This window comes from Triticum aestivum, chromosome 7A (assembly GCF_018294505.1).
Source record: "Triticum aestivum cultivar Chinese Spring chromosome 7A, IWGSC CS RefSeq v2.1, whole genome shotgun sequence".
Classification (NCBI taxonomy): Eukaryota; Viridiplantae; Streptophyta; class Magnoliopsida; order Poales; family Poaceae; genus Triticum; species Triticum aestivum.
The window spans coordinates 586,189,165-586,202,641 of NC_057812.1; positions in this window are offsets into that span (position 1 = coordinate 586,189,165).

The window sequence follows — 13,477 nt, forward strand, 5'->3', positions numbered from 1 at the left end:
CGCCGCCCGACCATACTCCCATCGCTGGCCTAGCCATCCCTCTACTCACCCACACCTGCTGTTATTCTCCGGCGACGGCAGACGAACCAGTAAACCCTCGTACAGTCGTACTCCCCTCCGTGTGGGAAACAACTACCGAGTCTTCCTTACCTCCGTGTCGTCCCCTTCCTAGGCCTCGCCGTCATCTACCGCCCTGGTGCTCTCGGCGCGGCGTGGTCAACGTGGTCAAGGAACGACTGCCATCAGACATGGACTGTACGTGGAGAGGCTGAGAGCTGGGTCCACGGCCGCAGCAAGGAAGTGCCTCCTTATTACATGGAAAATAATGATTCCTCCACCTAACAGCTGGGACCCACCGGACGGGCCACTGTATTTCGCGAAAAAACATTTCCGCGTGACTGCGGGGACCCACTAGCTACATCTTCGCACGCAAGGAAGTGCGTCCGTCCAAAAAAATTGATTCGCCCCCTGACTGCTGGGTCCCACCAGCTACATCTCCGCAGGCAACGAAGTGCCTAACAGTCGGGACCCACCTGGTCGAAGCGTACATAGAATTGTCATTCTGGTCGCGAACGTGTTCGTACATACTGGTCGATGTAGAGGCGCGCACGTGTCGTAGTAGAGGCGCGCACGTAGCATGTAAACGTACGTACAACGGCCAGGGTGCAAGAAAGAAAATATGGCCACGTATGTGTACATATGGGCGGGGCCTCGAACGCCTACTCGCGCATACGTACGGCAAGGGCTCGTGTACATGGCTGGGTCAGAACGGAGAAACAGCGTCGTCGTCGTGTTCATGGGGAGGCAACGGAATGCGTCGTGTTCATGGGGAGGCAACGGAATGCGTCGTGTTCATGGGGACGCAACGGAATGCGTCATGTTCATCGGGAGGCAACGGAATGCGTGGGAGCCAACCGGCTGGGTCGGAACGGAATGCATGGTCATGTTCATCGGGAGGTCTTGGACGAAACAGGCAATGGAAACGAGGCCTGGCGTACCGCACAACGGAGGAAACGGACCTCCTACGTTCAGAATGGGGTCCTGTTGATCGGGAGGGGTCTGGCGTACCGCAAAACGGAGGAAACGGACCTCCTATGATCTAAACTGGGGTCCTGTTGATCGGGAGGGGTGTGGCGTACCGCAAAACGGACGAAACGGACTTGTGTTGGAGCGCTACGGTCGAAACGGGGGTCCCGTTCAACCGGAGGCGTGTGGCATATCGCAAAACGGGATGCCGAGGGATACTGTTTATCTCCACCGTCGACCCCCTCCAGCCTCCATGAGCTACTGTTCATCCACCGTCGACCTCCTCCAGCCTCCACCTGCGACTGTTCATCCACGTGCTCCTGTTCATCCAGCCTCCACCGCGCTACTCCACCGGCTACTGTTCAACCAACCCTCTCCATGGGCTCCTGTTCAACCACCCCTCCATGGGCTACTATTCATCCTGCCCTCCACGGGGTGGTCCTATTCATCAAGCCCTCCACGGGGTCCTGTTCATCCAGCCCCAACAGGCTCGATCGATCGGGGTCCTGTTCATCTAGAGGCAACACCACGGGGTCCTGTTCATCCACCCCCACCGAGAACTGTTCATCCAACCACCAACCCCCCGCAACGCTCACTGTTCATCCAGAGGCAGCATCGATCGACTTCAGTTAGCAGCAGTAGCGAAGGAATCACTCGATCGGGTTCAGTTAACAGCCATCAATCGATCGCTCGGGTTCAGTAACGCGTAGCCTGCAGTGCAATCGCTCGGGTTCAGTTAGAGCCCAACGCCTCGCTCGGGTTCAGTTAGAGCCAATGCCTCGCACACACGCGCGTACGTGTACGAGAGAAACGCGCATTGCTCGGCCCCCGAACTCCCACCGTAACCGGGAACTCCCCGAAATTTTCCTCCCCTCGCTTCTACCATAGTTTTTTCCGTCATGGACGGCCCAAAGAATGTCATGCAGCTGCGTCTCTAGCCCGCCCAGGATGGAAAGCCCATTTTCTGTCATGATTTTTTGTCATAGAAGTAGGAGCCCACCACATCTATGATGATACCGGGTTTTGTCACAATTATCGTCATAGAAGTGTCATATGTATGACAGATTTTTTTTTCTTTCGGCCCAAAATGTCATGGATGTGTCTTTTTTTTGTAGTGAAGTGATTCCGATGTTGGGGGTTGAAGGGGCAGGTGGTTCCACCCAGGTAGTGGTGGGCCTGGGTTCCCGACGGCCCCCGACTGTTACTTTGAGGCGGAGCGACAGGGCAGGCAGAGACCACCTAGGTGAGAGGTGGGCCTGGCCCTAGTCGACGTTCGCGGTTACTTCAAAATAAAACACTTAACGAGATATGGGTATTTGATCTGAGTCTGGCCGCTGGCCTATACGCACTAACCAACTATGCGGGAACAGTTATGGGCACTCAACGTCGTGGTATCAGCCGAAGCCTTCGTGACTTCAGTGACTGAGCGGCGCGCGCCGGGTTGGACTGGAATGCCTGCTCTTGTATAAGGGAGGCTAGGTCTGTTCGCCGGCCGCGTACACAACATGCAGGTGTGCAATCGGCGATGGGCCCAGACCCCTGTGCCATAGGATTTAGACCGGCATGCTGACCTCTCTGTTGTGCCTAGGTAGGGTTGTGACGTGTTGATCTTCCGAGGCTGGGCATGACATAAGAAAGTGTGTCCAGACAAAGGGGATCGAGCGTGTTGGGAAATGTGGTGCACCCCTGCAGGGAAGTTAATCTATTCGAATAGCTGTGATCTTTGGTAACAGGACGACTTGGAGTTGTACCTTGACCTTATGACAACTAGAACCGGATACTTAATAAAACACACCCTTCCAAGTGCCAGATACAACCGGTGATCGCTCTCTCACAGGGCGACGAGGGGAGGATCATCGGTTAGGATTATGCTATGCGATGCTACTTGGTTAACTTACCATCTACTCTCTTCTTCTGCTGCAAGATGGAGGTTACCAGAAGCGTAGTCTTTGAAAGGACTAGCTATCCCCCTCTTAGCCCGGCATTCTGCAGTTCAGTCCACATATGTTACCCCCTTTCCATTTGATACCAATGCATACATATGTAGTGTAGCTCCTTGCTTGCGAGTACTTTGGATGAGTACTCACAGTTGCTTTGCTCCCCCTTTTCCCCCTTCCGGTACCCGATTGCTGCGACCAGACGTTGGAGTTCAGGAGCCAGACGGCACGGTCGATGACGACTGCTACTACTCGGGAGGTGCCTACAACTACGTGCAAGCCGCTGACGACGACCAGGAGTCGTTTAGGAGGATCCCAAGCAGGAGGCCTGCGCCTCTTTCGATCTGTATCCCAGTTTGTGCTAGCCTGCTTAAGGCAAACTTATTTAACTTATGTCTGTACTCAGATATTGTTGCTTCCGCTGATTCGTCTATGATCGAGCTCTTGTATTCGAGCCCTCGAGGCCCCTGGCTTGTAATATGATGCTTGTATGACTTATTTTATTTGTAGAGTTGTGTTGTGATATCTTCCCGTGAGTCCCTGATCTTGACCGTACACGTTTGCGTACATGATTAGTGTATGATTGAATCGGGGGCGTCACAAGTTGGTATCAGAGCCGACTGCCTGTAGGAATCCCCCTTCCACACTCCTTGGCTGAAGTCGAGTCTAGACATTGCAAAACTTTTTACTAACATGGCTGTGTGTCTTACGGGCCCACGTCGCCATTTGGGTGGTATTAGGATCTTTTACTCCTCGATCTTTACTCTGGGACTCTGAACTCTCTTCTAGTCGGGTTAAACGAATTTACTAACTCTAACATTAGGATCCAGTGATCACGTTCACCCCAAAGTTGGATAAGCCCTAGTTATTATTTAGAGCAGTATATTGAACATTATCCACACTGTTATTTGACTCCTGTGAAACATCTTTGTTTTTAGGTGGAACCCACAAGACAGGTCGTGCGCCACACGATGGCCATTGGTGCCTCGGGATCGCCTACTGTGTTGGTTGAGATGATGACCTATCTGGTTTATCACTGGCACCCTATGTACACCGTCTACGAGGAGTACCAGGACTTCAACTAGGAGCAATACCGTGCCATCGTCTATCTCTACTCTCGGGAGTATGACTCTGCTACCATGCTGCACACTACTCATGGTGTTGGAGTGACTATTGACATGGCGGTCCACGATGCTGCTTATGCTGCTCTGACACGTCTTCGTGGAGAGTACCGGGAGTTGGAAACCTCCCCTTCAGGCACATTGCTATCACATCCGATGTTGGTGCGGAGGGATACTACACTACTGCCTACTCCACTGTCACCTGAGAGCCCTTCTACCATCAGAACCTGGTTTTGCACGTTGATGGGCTGGATAGAGCTAACCGAGCTCTTCGCCACGAGTTGTACACCACCCGTCAACACTTGTACCGTGCTCTGACGTTGTTGCACCCCTCTGTCCGATCTGGTGATCTCTCGCGTTTTGTGATCTACCCTGCGAGGACCGTGATGCCCCAGGGCATCGGCAGGCCAGATGTGGGAGGCTACTCTCCCGCACTTGGTCCTCTTCTACCACCTGCGCGTCGGGTTCCGCACCAAAGTATCCACAGACCCCAAGCTACTCACATGGAGGACTTCCCATCGCGTCACTACCAGCTGTCAGGCTACACCTACCTCCACAGTTCCTCCTGGGACTGATGTAGACTTGCTTGTTAGTATTAGATGCGTTCACCGCGAGCCTGCGTGCCGCCTGTGATGTTCTTAGTCTATGTACTGAACTCTGTGTATCGAACTCTACGCATGATCTCTTTTGTAAGATATGCCAACTACTATGTAGTATCTATCGTGTTCTTTTCATTATGCATGTTTCATCATGAATGATTCTTGTCCTTGCAATTTCTCAATGTTGAACTACCCCTGTTATAAATTAGCAGGATGGTTAGACCAGGTGGCCGTGGTCGTGGTGGCCATCCCCCACCACCGCCTGAGCACTACTAGGAAAAGGCATGCTAGTGGCGCAACGAATTTGCCTTCTAATGGCGCACTACCGGTGCGCCACTGGCATCACGCCATTAGAATTAAATTATAATCGCCATTAGTATTTGGTGTTCTAATGGCGCACCACGTAGTGCGCCATTAGTATAGCCTGCAGTGCGCCATTAGAATGCCTCCCAGGGGGCCATATGTACCCATGTGCTTTGGCATTCTAATGGCGCACCAGCAGTTAATGCGCCATTAGTGTGATGATCATAGTGCGCCATTAGTGTCTTGTGTGGTGCGCCATTAGTATGAATATTAGGTTTTTTTTTGCTTTTCTGATTTTTGCACAGGTTACAAAATATATTATTGGACAGAATATAGACAGCAGCACACAGCAACATCAGATTCATCGAATACAATAGAAGATTAGTCTCCAAATACAATTCATCATATTAGTCTCCGAATTCAAAAGACCGAACAAATATAAAACATTACAAGTCTCAAGACCACGAGTATCGAGTTTGCCTTCACATTACAAGTCGATATCGATCATCTAAACTACCATCACATAGAAGAGAGTTGTGGTCATCACGATGAGCATCATCGCGATCAAACTGGTCTTCATCCGGTTCCACCAACGCTCCCTCCTCTCTCCCTCTAGATAGTGGGCGTATCTACATTCGGCCTCTGCCCTAGTGGTGTACCCTTTGTAAATGTTACCGCTGAAACGGTGAACCTGTCTCCGACACTCCTCCCAGTCGTCGTAGACTCCGGGAACCTTACCCTTGTACACGACATACGACAGGGTCTCTATGCACAAGCCAAACAAGAGACAATACATAAGCAATATGTAAGTATGCAACAAAAGGATCGGAAGAGAAAAGCAAGACATTAATAGCACGATTCATGGTCCTACTAATAAATAGCATCGATTACATCTAAGTTGAACGACTGTCCAAACCAAAGAGACATACGAATTCATTAAAGTATAATTACAACATGAGCCAATCAATGTTTCAGAACTACACATCACTACTTTCGACTTGACTCATCGGACAGGAACGTGGATGAAGCCGCTGTCTGTCGTGATGGTCATGAAATCGCGGCCGTTGTCACCCTGCATTTGTAGCATTTCATCTATCTCACTGTTGGACGGTTGATATCTGAGGAAGAACTGCCCCAAGGTATGAAGGACATCTTGATGTATGATGTATGCAAACTCTGACTGGATGCGAAAGAATTCTTGTCTGAGGTCCACGTCCTGGACTACCGACAAGCTCGCGGCCCAATCTTTGAGATTATCTGGTAGCAGAAGTTGATGATGGTCCCTTATGATCACCCGCATGTGATGGAGGGCGTAGTAGGCATCCTTCTGACCGCCAGGCGGCTGCTTGACGCAGCAGAACTTCGTATTGTGTGAGAACATGTGCTTGCCATACTTACGAACTGCCCTGGTGAAGGTGCCTCTAGATTTGGCGTAGGCGGGGAGAACATCATCAAGAACTTTCTTGACATTTGTGTAGTCTATCTTGGAGTTACGGTTCGGGTCTAAATACGTGGCCATGGAATATTTCGGGCTTAAGAGGATTAGTGTGCAATGTGTGTCACTGCACAAAACATGGAATGTTAGAAAAAAAGAACGATCGAAATCTAAGAAATCATATGTTACGGGGCGGTTAAGGGATGACTTACTCGGGAAAGTAAGCCACAAGGAAGTTATCCTTATCTGGGTTTGCCAGAATGACGCCTTCGAGGTGTGAACTCGCAACTTGGCGGTCCCCAGCGCTGCTCAAGTGCTTGGCACGCATGTAGAAGGGGTCGACTATCACGATGTCCGGGATCTTGTCTCTAATGATCTGCATCTCCATACTCAGCGAAAACAGCCGAACGAAGGTGTAGTGCAGCGGATGAAGGTTAAACATAGAAAAGATGTCATCAAACCGCAGGACGATCGTACCCCCGATGTCGCCATCCACAAAGCCCTTGCCCTCTGGCACCTTGGCCATGAAAACCGTGTATGACACATCCTTCTCTCTGAGACGCCGCTTCTCCAAAGAAAGAACACTATCGTGCAGACTCCGCATAGCACCAGTTGCAGCATTCAACATATTTGGCAGTAGCATCGCCCTACCCACCACATGCACCCTCCTCGAGATATCCTTAGGTGAAGGTGGCCTGTCCTGAGCACGGATCGAACTCGGTGCCGGCTGGCTCGCACCGGTGCCCTTGTTAGTCTTTCGTTTCCGTCCCTTCTTCTTGATCTCCTGTAATGGGACCGATTTCTGCTCACAGACCGCCTTCTTGAGCGTGTTGGGGCTGATAATATTTCGCACCTCAGCTATCCGAGGCTCGGTGAAGGCGGGAGCTGGAGGCGTGTCCTGAGGACTGAACGCCAGACGACGCCTGTTGCAATTGGATTTCTCCGCCGTACCAGCTAGATCGCGGTCGTCTTGGTTGGGTTCTTGAGAAAGAGGTCCGCAGAACTCGTCAGCGTACCCATGTTCGGCAAAGTACTTATCAACTTTGGTAAATGTACCATCGTCATTGTCGTCGCCGTCCAGATCCTGTGCCATAGGGATGTCCGGCAAGTCCGGTAGCGTTGCGGCGTTCTTGCCATGGCTTGGCGCCGGCACGACTGGCGGTCTTGTCTGTGGGGTGGTGTCCCCCACCCCCAAACGAATCTGGCTCTTCGGCCAAAGCAGGGGCTAGTTTACGCACGTGCTGAGGGTCATCTCATCTTCTTCATCGGCCCCAGCGGGTCGAATCGGAGGTAACAGCTCGTCGCAGCCTGGCAGCACCCGAACCACTTCAACCCTATACATTGTGGGTGGCATCGGATTACCGTGGAACATGGGGTTGCCCGGTTGAACGATTCGTCCCTTGGCAACATCGACCAACTCGGCGCCCACGAAGTGCAGAAGAGTGCAAGGAACGTCTTCGGTGCCCTGAGAAAACATGTAAAGGGCGTCAGGGATGCCCAGTCAAAGGCAAGGAGATGAAGTCATCGGCCGAGAGGCTTAGTTACCGTGATGCCGTCGAGCTCGGCTAATGTCGAGGCACCGCCAACGGCGGGCATCCAACTGACGGAGGGGGCGATTGCTGGCGAGGTGCCGGCCGGCGTACACCCGGGTGCATTAAGCTCCAATGCCCGTGCCGGCGCCGGAGACACGAATACCGCCTTCGCCGGAGACACCAATGGTGCCGCCGCCGGAGACACCAATGGAGCCGCCTGCGCGCTGTGCGAGTTGCTGGCCGTGAAGCTGGGAACTGGGGGAGGCCCCTGTTGGCCGCCCGCAATCAATGTCGTCAGCCCATGAATCAACGTAGGCACCATGGCGTTGAGCATCGTTCCAAGTTGTTGTTGCACTTGCTCTTGGACAAGCTCCGAAATTTGTGCCACTTGTGCCTTGAGTTCTTCAACCTCGCGCGTCTAGCTTTCCGAGCTGGTCTTTTTCTCCTTCCACACACCAGCGGTATAGTATGACCCCCATTTTGTGGACAAGCCTTTGCTGGCCACACGACCAGCTGACGTCGGCTTAGTGAGCTTATCCTTGTTTTTCATTACGTTCAACGCCCTATTTAAAGGGGTGTAGAAAGGGGAGCTCTTAGACGACCCGGCGCTACTACTTTCAGTGTCCTGTGAAAGGAACGTGAACCATTTAGAAATATTGGGGATTAATTAGAGTGCAACCATATGGAGCTAATTACACGGGGGTGTATTCCTTACCAGAAGAAGCTCAAGCGCCCTGGTCTTCGGATCCGTGGTAAGCTCCTTTGTTATCGGGTCCTCCTTGTACCGGGCCCTGACATAGTTCCTGGTCTGCTTGTCACCACTGTATTTCTCGAAGCGGGGCGGTAGGCCTTGCTCGGCACGCTCCGCGTCCTCCTTGACCCATATAGGCTCCGCCACTCTGTAACCGCCGGGACCGAGTTTGTGTTCCCCTAAGTTCAACTCCCGCATTTCTTTTCCCCACTGACTTGAATCAGAGGTTGCACTGCTCCCGCACTTGATCTTGAACTCCTTGTACACATCTTCGCTCATCAAAGGATATTTCGCCTTCATCTTCTCATAACTATCACCTTTATCAATCATTCTCTTCACCACGCTTTTCCAAGTAGACAGGGCCGTGCTCATCTTTGTGAGGGCGGCATTGTTCACTTTATTCCCTGAGAGGCGTGTGTTTTCAAATTCGGCGGGGAACTTGTATCGTTCGTGCAGCTTCGTGAAGAGGAGGTTGCGCAAATTCCCTCGGTCCTTATGCCTAAGGTTCTCGGTGTTGATCGAGACGGTGCTCCGGAGAATGCACCCGAGCTGAACCGAGTACCCCTTGACTATATATTTGGGCTCCGTTGGATTCCCGTCGGAGTCCAATTGAGTGAATTCCTCCTTGATGGTGCAGAGCGCATTCGGGCGCCGGTCCTTCCTTTGCTTCTTCGGTTGGCTGCCATCTGTGTGTGCGCCGCCATCATCAGTGGTGGCATCCTCGCCGGCACCATCAGTGGTGTCATCCCCGACGCCACTAGGGGTTGTGTAATCAGGATCGGTGTCTTCCGCGGCGTCCTCATAGTGGTGAGGTTGTTCCTCCATCTCCTGGGACAGCTCCCAGAATTGCTTGCCGCCCGAACCACCGGCCTCATTGTTGTGGGCCATGTTTCGCTCTAAATAGGTAAAAAGTTTGGTCAAAAAGTTGGTTATTGTCAAGGAATAAGATCATGGTCTCATCATTTAGGGTTTGTCGACACCGAGGCACCCTAAAAGCCTAAGCTTTCATCATTTAGGGTTTGTCGACGCCAAGGCACCCTAAAAGCCTAAGCGTACATCATTTAGGTTCTCATCGACACCGAGGCATCCGGGGCAGCCAAGTTAAGTTTTCATCATTTAGGGTTTATCGATGCCGAGGCACCCTAGGTTGGGCCTAATCACTTGGCACTAATCACTTGGCTCTATTGCCACCTATGGTTTAATACAGCAAGAATAAAGGGGCAGTTGATCCTACTTAATTAAGTACTAAGATACCCCGGCCCATGCATTAGTAGCAAGTACCTCATATGTCCAATTTTTAGCAAAGTCATGCTAAAATTCACAGAAAATTTCAGCATGACCTTTGCTGAAAATAGGACATATGGAGTACCCGAATTTGCCGGAACGGAAGTTAATCGATATTCCGGCAAACTCAAGGGCCTCTTAGGGTACCTGCAAAATCATCACGACACGAAGGGCCTCAAGCAGCAGCGGCCCTTCACGAGCAAACTCAATGAGTGTGAACCAACAGAGTGTGGGTCACCACAGATTCTGTAGTCAAAAACCTTCAGGACAGAGTGAAAATAGTTACAATATGCTTGCAAGTAATTTTTCTGTAACTAAGGCACAATATGCTTGCAAGTAAATCACAATATGCTTGCAAGTAATTTTTCTGTAACAGTCTTGCCCCTATTTGAAGGACAAGCAAATAGATACAATGGGTAGCTTTGGCATAATCCTAAGGCACAATCCTCTGACTAATTCATCACTGTAGGCCGGCATGAAACACACTCCTCCAAAAAAGCCTAAAATTCCACTATTATTGCATGTAAAAAAGCCTAAAATCCACTAGTATTGCCTCTAAGAAAGCCTTAAAAGTCCACTATTATTGACAATCAAAATATGATCTGAACTGTAAGGAGTTAACTGAAAAATGAGTGTTAACTAAAGTTTTCCAGTACAGAACATAACTGAAGTTATTCATAGAATATAGTGACATCAAATGTAGTTAATTAGTCTTAATTGAATCTTAGTAAGGTTCATTCTGAAGTCAAAAGTCCCCAAACAGTGAAAGGGAACAAACAAAAAGATGTTCGGGAAATTCCAAAAGAGTCTAAAGGTATGGGTTGGTTTTTGGTTCCAATTTGAAAACCCAAAATTTCATCAACACATTAATTATAATTTGTTTGTGCAAATACTTCTCTCAGGCAGCAACACACATCTTTCTTCATCCAATTTTTTCCTACAACATCATTGAACATCTTAAACTTACCAGCTCAACTTGAGAAAAAAATGGATAGGCAGGGACATTTGTGCTTTTTGCCATCTAATCTAATCTACCTCTGCTTGATTAACTATTGTTTTGGTTTTCACTTTGTGCCAGCCCATTAGATTAGTTGGTAAAGTACATGCTTCATCTTACATTCCCTACCTGTGTGTACATGCATTTGCAGGCTTTTAGGCCCTGACTAATTAACTCCATTGCTGATCAGAGACCCTGCTGTTTACTGGGAGGTGGCAGTACTACTGTGCTAGTGTGCTAGTACTGGTTTTTATTCTTTGGAACCTTCTACTTATGAAGCTCTCTCAAGTAAAGATTTTCAACTAGTAGTACATTTTTGTATGGTGCAAAAGTCCAGCAGCACTAGAACTGAACTGATTGATCTATACATGTTGTAGGAGGAGCTATATCATTTTCTCCATGGGGAATTTTGTGTAGGTACTTAGACAGCCACACACATCACCAAATTTCAACAGGAGGCGGGTACAGACTTATTAACCAGAATTTAGCTAGCAGTGCAGTAACTTGCAAGTGTTAATAGCTATAAACACTGAAATATGCATTTCTATCCATAAGCTGTCAAATATCATCAGAAGATAACAGACACGGTCGAGGGGAGGGAGGGATGGAATGGGGAGGAAGGGTGGAGAGGGAGGAAGGAGGAAGGAGGAGAGGTACCTGGGCGGGCGTGGCCGGTCGCCGGAGGGGTTGGGGTCAGGGTTGGGGTTGGCGGCGGCGGCGTCGAAGGGATGGCTCGATTGGTCGTCCGGGAGGCCTCCTGGGCGCCTCGGTTGGTCGTGGGGAGGCCGGCGGCCATGGTCGTCGTCCTGCACCCCGTGCCCGGACTGAGGTAGAGGCGGCGCAGGGCAGGGGCCGACGTGGGGAGGCTGTCGGCAATGGCGAGGTCACGGAGGCGTCGGCTATGGCGGAGCTGTAGTGGTGGGGGGCGCGGGGGCGGCGGCGACATGGGGCAGGGCCACGGGGGGGGGGGGGGGGGCTAGATCTGGCGAGAGGGAGGGACGAAGGGGTCGGGCTAGGTAGAGCTAGGGGGGAAGATTACTAATGGCGCACCCCCGAGCGGTGCGCCATTAGAATGTTTTTTCTAGATAGCAATGGTGCATCCCAAAGCAGTGCGCCATTAGAATGTTTTTTATATAGCAATGGCGCACTACCAGAGTGGTGCGCCATTAGAATGTTTTTTTAGATAGCAATGGCGCACTACACGAGCAGTGCGCCATTAGTATGTTTATTATTATTATTTTTTGTTGCTATTTTTTAATATCTTTTTATAAAAAGAGTAATAATTCTTTTATGAATATGAAAAAATATCACCAAATGGGGGTGCTCGGCGGCGGTGGAGCGGGCCGGGGAGAGTGCGGTGGGTCGGCGGCGATGGTGGAGCGGGGGAGGGTGCGGGGGGTGTTCGGCGGCGTTGGAGCAGGCCGGGGAGGGTGCGGTGGGTCGGCGGCGGCGGTGGAGCGGGGGAGGGTGCGGTGGGTCGTTGGCGGCGGTGGAGCTAGCGGGGGATGGTGCGGGGGGGGGGGATCGAGATCGAGATGAAGGGGGATAGCGATCGAGATTTAAAAATATTCATCAAATTTGAAAAAATATTCATGAATTCGAAAAGTGCCCATGAAATTTAAAAATATTCATGAGTTCAAAAAATGCCCATGTAATACAATCCAGAAATGAAGACTACGATTTAAATACAATCGATCTTAGCTAGCTAGCTATCTATTCACAATCTTCTTGCCCTTGTTTTTTGCAAATGGAGTTCTTCTGTGGAACGGACATCCTTTAGGTAGGGTGGTCCTGCTTCTTCTTGTGGTGTATGCTGCTACTTCATCGTTGTTGTCATGTTCGATCTTCGGGTCGCCGTACTTGTCGAAGTCTTGCTCATTGGCTACTCCATCCATTCCGACGATCTTCCTTTTGCCTCTCCTCAAGCCAACACGACTAGGCTTTGATGGGTCGGTAATGAAGAAGCATTGGTCCACTTGGGAAGCTAGTACCCATGGCTCATTTTTCTCGGTGACGTTTGCGCCCGCGGTCTTGGATTTGGCTTCGGGTATAACCATGGTGGTGAAATACCGGTCTTCTTTTAGGACGCTCTTGTCCAATCTGACACGGAACATCGGGACCTTCTCTCCAGCATAGCTCAGCTCCCAGATCTCCTCGATCCTTCCGTAGTATCTGTCCTTGTCGTTACCGGTGTAGGATTCCATCGTTACCCCGGAGTTCTGATAACCATCGCTCTTCATGTCCTTGTCCTCGGTGTAGAATGTGTAGCCGTTGATATCGTACGCCTCATAGGTCATCAGGTTGTGCTCGGCGCCCTGTGACAAGGCGAACATGAGCTGTTCTTCCGCGGAAGAATCTTTATGTAAAGGGTACGACAGAAGCTTCTGCTTGAACCAATGCGTGAAACATGAGTTGTGCTCTTTGAGTATATCTCCGTCCGTCCTCTGTTGGCCTCGGTCATTGTACGTCTTCTCAATAAAGGTTTTGTGCTC